The 10,325-nt window shown below is 41.2% G+C and overlaps 1 pseudogene; it reads left to right on the top strand.

Annotated features, from left to right (window-relative positions):
- The first annotated feature begins 8,839 nt into the window (after positions 1–8,839).
- On the top strand, positions 8,840–9,733 carry LOC114622683 (annotated as a pseudogene).
- The last annotated feature ends 592 nt before the right edge of the window (positions 9,734–10,325 follow it).

Here is a 10,325-nt window from a genome sequence, read left to right as displayed (position 1 = left end):
AAGGGCTTCTACCTGTTTACCTGTGTTCTCCTCAAATTCCTTGAGAGTGTTATTTATGTCCTTCTTAAAGTCCTGTATCATCATCATTAGAAGTGATTTTAAACCTGAATCTTGCTTTCCTGGTGATATGGGGAATTCAGGACTTTCTAGTGTGGGAGAAGTAGGATCTGATGATGCCAAGTACCCTGGGTTGCTGATGCTTATGTTCTTGCGCTTGCCTTTCGCCATCTGGATCACCTTAGTGCTATCTGCCCTGTCTCTTACTGGAGTCTGTCTTTCCTATTATCTTGGTTGTTTCAGAACTGTGTGGGGTGGATGTTCCTACTAGGGTTAGAGCTGGGGCCCAAGATCTGCTCAGTGCTTAGGCCCAGTCTGGAAGGAACCAGTGCTCCAGGCCAAGAGTGAATTCCTGGGTCCTAGCGGATCCCAGTTAATCCCTGTTTGGGTCAGGTGTTACTGTCTCCTTACCTAAGATACTGCCCAGGTTAGAGCTCCTGAGAGGCCTGCTTCCTCTGGGTTTTGTGAGATTGGGTGCAGAGCAGCTGCCTGGGATCTGCTCAGTGCTCAGGCCCAGACCGGAAGGAACCTCAATAATTTCAACAACTGAGATTAAATAGAGAAAATTCATGGAAGTCTCAGACTACCAAATCTCATTCAAGTAGAGTAAGTTATTAACTATGAGAGAAATTAGATCCCTAGTTTATATCCTTTTACAAAAATAGAAAAATAAATTAGACGTTGGGAATGTAGAAAATTGCTCAGTTGGTAGAGTGCTGGCCTAACATTCATGAGTCCCTGGGTTCAATACTTAGCACCAAATAAGCCTTACAGACATAGTGACACATGCTTGTACTCCTAGCACATGGGATGTGAAAAAGGAGGGTCAGAACTTCAAAATCATCCTCACAAAGTGAGTTCAAAGCCAGCCTGAGCCATGTGAAACCCTGTCTCACAAGACAAATAACAATAAAAATCACACTCTAAAGGCTTTTCTGGGGGATTCTACTAAACATATAAGAAATAACGCCAGTTCTATACAGGGCAATTCTTCTAAAAGAGCAGTTCTTTTCAGGTGATTCTATGAGAGCAGGTTTCTTCAGATACCATATCCAGAGAAAGACTTTACAATAGAAGAAAGTTAAAAACTAATATTCCTCAATAAACACAGACACACATATCTAACAAAATATATAAAAAGAATAATAACATTAGCAAGTAGGGTTTACCCCAGAACTATAAAGTTGGTTTAATATTCAACAATCAGTCTATATAAATAATAACTATGGTCAGAAAGTTAGCTCAGTGGTGGAGTGCTTATCTAACAAGTATTGAGCCCTGGGCTCAGTCCTCAACTCTAAAACAGAAGGAAGAAAGGAAGGAAAGAAGGAAGGAAGCTGGGCATGGTGGGGCACTCTTTTAATCCTAGCACTTGAGAGACAGAGGTGGGCCAGTCTGGTCTACAGAAAAAGTTTCATGCCCTCCAGGGCCACATCAGGATACTCTATCAAAATAGATAGTAATAACAATAGTAGTAATATCAATTATCTGAAAGAGAACACTGTATGTTCCTCTTAATAGAGGTACAAAACGCTATTGATAGAGTTTAACAGCCATTCTGGTTTTAAAAATGGAACCTGCGATAGAGGAGGCTTAGGTTGAGGGGGCCCTCTGCTTTGTTCCCAGCACTACAAAAATTGATGTGTTGGATACAGCTGTGTCTGTGATCCAAGAACTCCAAAGGTGGAAGTCCAGGAGTCAGGAGTTCAAGATCCACCTCCTCTCTAGAAAGTCCCTTGCCTAACTTGGGCTACGTGAGACCTAATCTCAAACAACAAAATTAGATATGTATTCTTTCTTCTGGGGATGACAAGATAGTGTAGACACTTGCCACCAAACGTGCAAGTTGAGTTTGATACCTTTGAGTCACATGGTGGAAAATGAGAACAGGTTAAGTTGTCTTCTAACCTCCACACTTGTGCTATCACATACATGCACATATATATCTACACATACACAAGCGCGCACACTTAATTAAATAGTTAGTTAATAGAATAACAAAAAAGTTTCAGCAAGGAACTACAGGAGGAAATTCTTCAGCTCTAGAAAAAAGTCTCTATGAAAACTTTTGGATTCACATCCTAGTGTAGAACAGCAGTACCCACCACCAAAGCACTTCCGTTCAGCACTTCTGTTCAGCACTGTAGTGTTTCAAGAACAATAGGCAACTATCCATGAGTATATAAAATATGTAAATAGCATCCAGAAAGGGAAAATATTCTATAAGGAAAAGCTAAGAGAATTTACGAGAAGCTACTAGAACGAATAAATCATTTAGTAAGGTTTCAGGATACACACCAGGTCAGTGTTAAAACCAGACACATCCCCACATACGAGCAGTCAGTGGTCAGAAACTGGTACCTTGAAAGCATCTTTTACAACTGCAGAAAAAGAAAGTAGAAAATACTTCAGGATCATTTTGAAAGGAGATTTGTGAGATGTGTATACAAGAATCTACACAGTGAAGCTGTTTCTTCCAGTTTTGCTGGAGTTCATTAATGTATCCATAGTCTTTCCCATTCTTCTCCAGTGTGGCTGCTGTCTCATGGGAAGCAAAAAGTTGCCGACAGTGTCTCCAGGTTCCCACTTGGGCCTGACCCACACTCTGGGAGGACAGACCTAACCACACCATAAATAGTTTTAATTAGCATGAGATAGTGACACACTGGGACTCGAGAGGGAGCAGCACATATGTCACAGATTTTGAGAATGTTTTCTCTCTGGATTTGCAGGGTCCCCCTTTTAAAATATATATACATTTGCCAATTATCGAGTAAATTAGGACATTATTTCTATCAGCTATAGTTTGAATGTGACCTCCAAAGTTCACAGTCAGAACTCTACAATGGTACTGAGAGCTAATGGGAACTCTACGAGGGATTAGGTCAAGGGCATCCAGTGACTTCTGCTCAGAACTGAGTTCACTGCAAGAATTATAAAGCAAGGCTTCTTACACTTCTGTTTTGTGCCTTGAATTGGAGCAGTATGAGATTGTCTTCTGAAGCCAAGCAGTTGCTAAGCTTCTTGTCCCCCCAGAACTGGGTCAGGATCAAGCTCTTTCCTTCATAAGTTCTGATTGCAGGCATTCTGTTACAGCAACTGTTGAACTGGGGCATGGTTTCAGGACATGTAAAGAAATATTTGGTTTTTAAAGTATAGAGCTAAAGTAGATATATGGGGCTATTCAACCATCTTCAAATCTGTTTTGGTTATATAAACACTCTAATAGGGAGAAGTCTACACAAGTTTGGAATTACACACTCGTAGGGTTTTCTTTGCTTGTAACTGGCTCACAATCTCAATGCTTTCTCAAGGTTTAACTGGATGGAATGGTCCTTAACTATATCTACACAATGAATTCCATACACATCTCTCTCAGATATACTGTCATCAGTCACACTTATTTTAGCAGGCATAAAACAGAAAAAAATCTTAGGATACATCCATGGTAAATAATAGCTAGAAATTTCCCCCTCTTGAAAATTAACTATTGTAAGACTTTCTGGGCGGATTGAAAGGCCATGTGTGGCAGCCTTCACCTGTTCCTGATGTAGATACTTTTTGACTGATCATAATGACATTATATCCCTCGTTTCTGCTACAATATATTCAATTACATAGTTAACATTTTCTGCTAACCTTTTCAAACACAGGAAAGCAAATTCCACCTACCTGATAGCTATGTTTCTCAGCCACACATGTTGTTCACATTATCTCTAAATTTAAGTGGACATTTGTGTTCTTTAGTTACATAGCTGGGTACCCAGTTATTTACCTGATTTGTAGATGCATTTAAATTCCTATGCCTCTGGGGATAGATTTGCACATATTGTTGTCATTATACTTGCGCTTAGCAATTTATCTCTCCCAACAGTCTCATGGAGTAGGCTGGTATAACATTACCCCTTTTATAGGAACCTGGAGACATTACCACTACATTGCTGTGTGTTTTCTGCCAACCAATCAGAATCATTGTCTTACTCTAAGCAATTTTAATCTATTGCATACACCAGATCTGCCCTATCTCCCAGAGAGTCACAATTAGGGCATATGTTCCAGCAAAGATATCACTATGAAAGCATGTACAATACACATTATCAATAAGTAGCATTATGAAATAACTGTAATACAACCAAATACATAGGTCCTTCTTCAAATATATTTTCTCTCATAATTAAGATGTGTGACCATACAGGTATGAGAAATTCAGCAAACATGGACTACTCAGTATATGGCTCTGAGCTTTAGGATAGCTCTGTTGCTTTTAATGAACATCATAGCTTAACGTGTCAAATCCACCTCTGTAGTTAATTAAGAGTCATTTGAAGAGTGGATATTAAACAAAATGACTATGGATCAGTTGTCCTAAAATGGACAAAGAGTGACTTGATTGGGCTTCTCTGTAGATTGACTTCTACCCAGTTGAGTTTTGTCTGACCAAATTGGTATGTTACTTTTGTTTCTATGCTCTTCACCTGAAAAACAGAAATACTTTCTAAAACTACAGGTGTGACACAATCTACTTCTCCTTTCTTCCTCTCCCCTTCTTCCCCACTTCCTCTCTCCCTCCATTTCCTCCCTTTGGCATTCCCACAGCAGTCACTAAGTCAGTTTGAAAAGATCTCAGAGTCGATTCTCTCTGTCTTATTAATATGGTCTTTATTCACTTTTTTCCTTAAAGAAAAGAACTCTCATGGTCTCTTTATAGGTCCAGTTCTCCATAAGACAGGTCCTAATGTTTCCATGAGAAACTGGCAGAAGCCTGAGAGAAGAAGACTGAGGGCCTTTGGTTCTGTCATCCCCTGGCAATCACAACACAGTTATACCAGAAGCCAACACAAGTTCTCCATCACCCCAGTTTTACCAGAATAAACAATGTTTTTCTGCAAAGGTATCTTGAGATCTTGAATATCTCACCAGGCACAGATGCAGCCAAGGTTACAGTTTAAGATGTAACCTAGTGCACCTTTGCAAAAAAAAAAAAAAGTCCTTGTAGAAAGAAGCACAGATAGGGTTCTATTTAATATGAAGTATGTAGTTATGCACCATAATTCTTGATCTAGATATCAAAGATGAATTCCTTGGTTGGTCTCTTCCTTGTTTCCTTTTCAGTATTATCTATTGATTTTAATATGATCCTAACTTTCTAGACAAACAGTGCATTTGAAGACATATGTACAGCACACTTGGACGTATTTTTGTTGGATACCATACTGGCACTTTGGAACCCAAACCTAGAATGGAATTTGTTTTGATTTTCACCCACTGTTCTGACTACATCATTAATAACACCTACCTGGGACCTTGGACATGATCTAGCTTGAGTAGCAGGTTAGACTGTCATGTCTGCATCAGTAGCAGAGTTGTTCAACAATCTAGCTCATGGCCAAAGCATCCCTAAAGGAAGTATAAAGGGGATGAGTTATTTAACCCCATCATGTTCACTAGACCTAGTTTTGTGACTCTTATGAAACTTCTCAAATGGTGCAGGCTACATGTCAAGTTAAGAACACCTTATTCTGCCTCAGGATCCCTCCTGAAGTCATCTCTAATAAAGGAAGAACTAGCCAATGGGAAATCTAAGAATGGTATGGAAATCTAGCCAATGGTATGTTGCTATAGTTTTCTTCAAATAAAGAATTTTTAAGCCAGATGGTGTAACTTGTGCCTGTATGTTGGAAGGCTGAGCCTTCCAACTATGAGTTCAAAGCTATCCTAGGCTGCAGAGTGAATTCCAGGATAGCCTGGATTACATTATGAGGCTATGTCATACTTGGTTTAAGCTATCAACTTGACACAAAGGAACCTCATTTGTGGAACTGCCTCCATTTGATTGGCAGCACAAATCTACAGATATTAAAATAAACATTTAAAAGACATTTGACTGCATAGTCATCTAGCAAAATAATAGTAAGCTCTTCCTAGGGTGTGTGACCTCCCTACCCATGGGCTTGAAACAGGCTTACAGTTCCTCCCAAAAAATAGGCAGCAAATCCATCAGACTGCACCCTGCTACCTCTACAGCCATCATACTGACTAGTGGCTTCATCATGCCTAGCAGGGCCCTATTCCAAGAATTCCTGGCTGGTAACGGCTTCAAGTAGACTGACCCTAGGGTGAAAGGCTCCTTCACCTGGCCCCATAATTTTCCTTTGCTTTTTATACTACCTTATAAGGTCTTCTTAATCCAAGTCATGGATAAAATTCTTGGAAAATTCTTCAGTAGAGTGTTGGCTGGCTAGTGCGAATAACCACAGTGTCTGGGAGTTAATGAGTGCAGCAGCCTTGGTCTTCAGGCCCAGAAGACAGAATTTCTTTTTCCTCTGTCTTCTTTAATATTCCCTGGACCTTTGGGTGTGGAAGAGTTTGTTGTAAAATCTACCCCTTGGGGATGAACTCTCAAGAGTCACTTATTCTTAGCACTTCAGTTAGTTAACTACTCATATTTTTATTAACTCTATCATTTCATCTATTCCAGAAAGCAAAATAGCTAAAATAATACTGGACAGTGGTTTTTAGAGTGGCTTCCTTCACTTGGCAATATACACTAAAAGTTCTTCTATGTCTTCTCATGGCTTAACAGGTCATTTTTCTTTTATTGCTGAGTAATTTTCCATTGTCTGCATCTACTGTACTTTATTCGGTTACCAAAACTTGCCTACAGTTATTGATGGCCATGGCTAAAACTGTAGGTTTCGCTATAACACAGTTTCCTGTCCATTTTAATAGATATCACCTTATATAATTTCTGGGTCATAAGGTATGGGCATATTTAGTTTATAAGAAACTGTTGAAATCATTTCCACTGTGGTGAAATCCTTTTGCACTCACACCAGCAGGGAAGGAGAATTCCTGTCTCTCCACATCCTCACTATGGTTTGGTGCTGCCAGTACTTTAGATTTGAGCCATTCTAGCAAATGAGTAGTATCAGCTCACTCTTGTTTTAATTTAGTTCCCTGATGGCCAGAGAAACCTTCCCCTCCTCCACCCCCCAGTGGTCAGTGGTTAATGCAGAGACTCATAATTGGTCAATGTGCTAAGATTAAGTCACTCTGGGTGCTCAACCCCAAATATGACATCTATGACTATGTCCCCTCAAGGCTCAGGGAACACCACAAAAGCAGGTGGGGGAATATAAATGCAGATGATGGGGAAGAGTTCCGTGAACTTCTATCTTTTCAACATGACATGGCCCTTGCCCTCATGAATACACTAGGGCTGTGTTTACCTGCACAAGAGTGCACAAGAGCAGTCCAGTCAAAATTCTAGTGTGGCTAGGGGAGGAGCTCATGAGGTCCCACCCCCACCTAAGGAGACATTGGCAGTTGACAATTCCTATGAGAGGAGGGTCATGTTTTTGGCAAGTGGCCACTGGTAAGTTGCCTGTGGTTCAGTGGATGGCTCCATACTGGTGTTTATGTGTACAACACTAATTGGACTCACTATGGTAAAAAAAAAAAAAAATGAATGACGATGTGAAGTTGGGAGGAAGGCATGTTAGACATGTTAGGGTAGGTCTGGGAAGAGTTTGATCAGCAGGAAGAGGGGCCATGATTAAAATGCATTATATACATGCTCTTTAAAAAAGACTGTGGGCTAGAAAGATGGCTCAGTGTTTAAGAGCACTGGCTGCTCTTCCAGACATCCTGACTTCAGTTCCCAGGAACCACATGGTGACTCACAACCATCTGTAACGGGATTAGATGCCGCCTTCTGGCACACAGGTGTACAAGCAGATAGAGCACTCATGTAAAATAAATCTTAAAAAAAAAACAGACCATGAAGGTTACCAACACAGAGGTAATATTCCTTTCGTATATACATACTTCATTAAAATACTAATGAACAAAGCTGAGGATCTGGGTGTAGACTGCCTTGGGTAAGACCTCAGTATCTTTCACAGTGTTTTTTCTGGGACTCTCAAAAAAGACCATTAACGTTTTTTTGTTTGTAGAGGGGAGGGTAAGTGTGTTGTTATGTGTGATGTGCACAGGGGACAGGTGTCTGTGGAGGCCAAAAGGCAGCCTAGATTGGGAGTTGCAGGCAGGTATAAGCCGTCTGACGTAGGTGCTGGCAACCAAACTCAAGCCCTCACAAGAGCAGCAGTCTTTCCAGTTGCAAGACATTAACTTTGTTTAGAGTAAAGATACCTTACCTTCTGCACTCCTGTGAGCTTGAGTTTTACCTTACCAACCATAATACTCTTGGATGCCTGTTATGAACCATGCTGTGGTTCATTTGTGTTTCTTAGCAACATTGTAAAAAAAAAAGTGAGTTTTTTAAAACCCACCAAATTCCTATTTGTGTCTCTTTTAAATGAATAGGAAAGATCTGAGAGAAAGTCACACCCATGCTCTCAGGAAGAGAGCTTGTCTTGCTTTCTTGTCTTAATCCCTGCTTCAAATCTGAAGTCCTCAAGTAGTTCCAACCTGGTTTCATATTGGCTTACCTGAAGAGTATTTGTGTACTGAAGCCAATGGTCTGGTTTTCCCTGAGTTAAAGTCCCTACAAGATAAAGGAAACTCTACAGGCTGAAAGTGACAGCTTGGAGCTCCCTCATCCCTGTTGCCCTGAAAAACACTCAGAGGAAAAGGTGGAGAGAGGCTGATTTGGCGTCTTGCTCTTTTGCGGGAAGACAGGCTCGCTTCATTCTGGCTTGTTGATTTAACTCTTATTTCTAAGATCTTTCTCCCTCTTGACACTGAGTTTTAACGTCTTAACTTTTTTGTTGTTCCTAAAACTTTTTTAAAAGTCCCTTCCTCCCCTCAACATCACACTAACATGAGAGTAAGTCTTTCTGGTCTCGACAGTTTCGAGGAAGCATCGAGTTCTGGGGACTCCTTGGAGGCAGCGTCTGCGATTCTTCATCCTGAGGAAAACTGTTCTTGCTTACAAATGTCTGCTACTGAGAAGCTCCGCGAAGAGACTGCCTCTCCTCTCCCTTCCTCTGTGGATCTACCTCTTCAAGAGAGCCCTGATTCTTCGATCAATCCTGAACTAAAGCTGTCTAGTCCTGAGGCTGACGAGGGCCCTGAGAAGGAGAACAAGGTCCTCCCCAGGAAGCAGAAGATGCGGACTGTGTTTTCTCAGGCCCAGTTGTGTGTACTCAAGGACAGGTTTCAGAGACAGAGATACCTCAGCCTCCAGCAGATGCAAGAACTCTCTACCATTCTCAACCTTAGCTATAAGCAGGTTAAGACCTGGTTCCAAAACCAAAGGATGAAGTGCAAGCGTTAGCAGAATAACCAATGGTTGAAGACTAGCAACGGTCTGACTCAGATGGGCTCAGCACCAGTGGCATATCCCAGCATCCATTGCAGCTATCCCCAGGGCTATCTGGTGAACCCATCTGGAAGCCTTCCAGTGTGGGGCAGCCAGACCTGGACCAACCCAACTTGGAGCAGCCAGACCTGAACCAACCCAACTTGGAGCAATCAGGCCTGGATCACCCAGTCATGGTGTACTCAAGCCTGGAGCAGCCAGACTTGGAATGCTGCTCCGCTCCATAACTTTGGGGAGGACTTTCTGCAGCCTTATGTACAGTTGCAGCAAAACTTCTCTGCCAGTGATTTGGAGGCAAATTTGGAAGCCACTAGGGAAAATGCACATTTAAGCACCTCGCAAGCCTTGGAATTATTCCTGAACTACTCTGAGACTCCACCAGGAGAAATATGAAGCTTACACAACAACTGGGCTTAAAGTCAGGACAAGGCCAGGTGTTTTTGTTTTTTTGGTTTGTTTTTGTTTGTTTGTTTGTTTGTGGTTTTGTTTTTTTTTTTTTTTTTTTTTTTTTTTGGAGACAAGGTTTCTCTGTATAGTCCTGGCTGTCCTAGAACTCACTCTGTAGACCAGGCTGGCCTCGAACTCAGAAATCCGCCTGCTTCTGCCTCCCAAGTGCTGGGATTAAAGGCATGTGCCACCACCGCCCGGCCCAAAGATTTTCATATTGTTTTTTTTAATTATTTGTTTTTGTTTGCTTTTGCCTTCTGTTTTTGTTGTTTATCAACACCAGGTTTCTCTGTAGCTCTGGTTGTCCTGGAACTACTATCTTAGTGGACCAGGCCGGCCTCAAACTCAGAGATCTGCCTACCTTTTCCTCTCAAGTGACGGGTTTAAAGATTTTCCAAAGATTTTTAGATTTTTTTTATTATTATTTGTTTTTTTTTTTTTTTATCAAGACAGGTTTTTTCTGTAGCTTTGGTTGTCCTGGAACTACTATCTCTGTAGACCACACCAGCCTTGAACTCAGAGTTCTGCCTACCTTTGC

This window comes from Grammomys surdaster, unplaced genomic scaffold (assembly GCF_004785775.1).
Source record: "Grammomys surdaster isolate TR1022 unplaced genomic scaffold, NIH_TR_1.0 191, whole genome shotgun sequence".
Taxonomy (NCBI): Eukaryota; Metazoa; Chordata; class Mammalia; order Rodentia; family Muridae; genus Grammomys; species Grammomys surdaster.
Note: the sequence above shows the minus strand (reverse complement) of the source record. Positions and strands in the feature narration are given on the sequence as shown.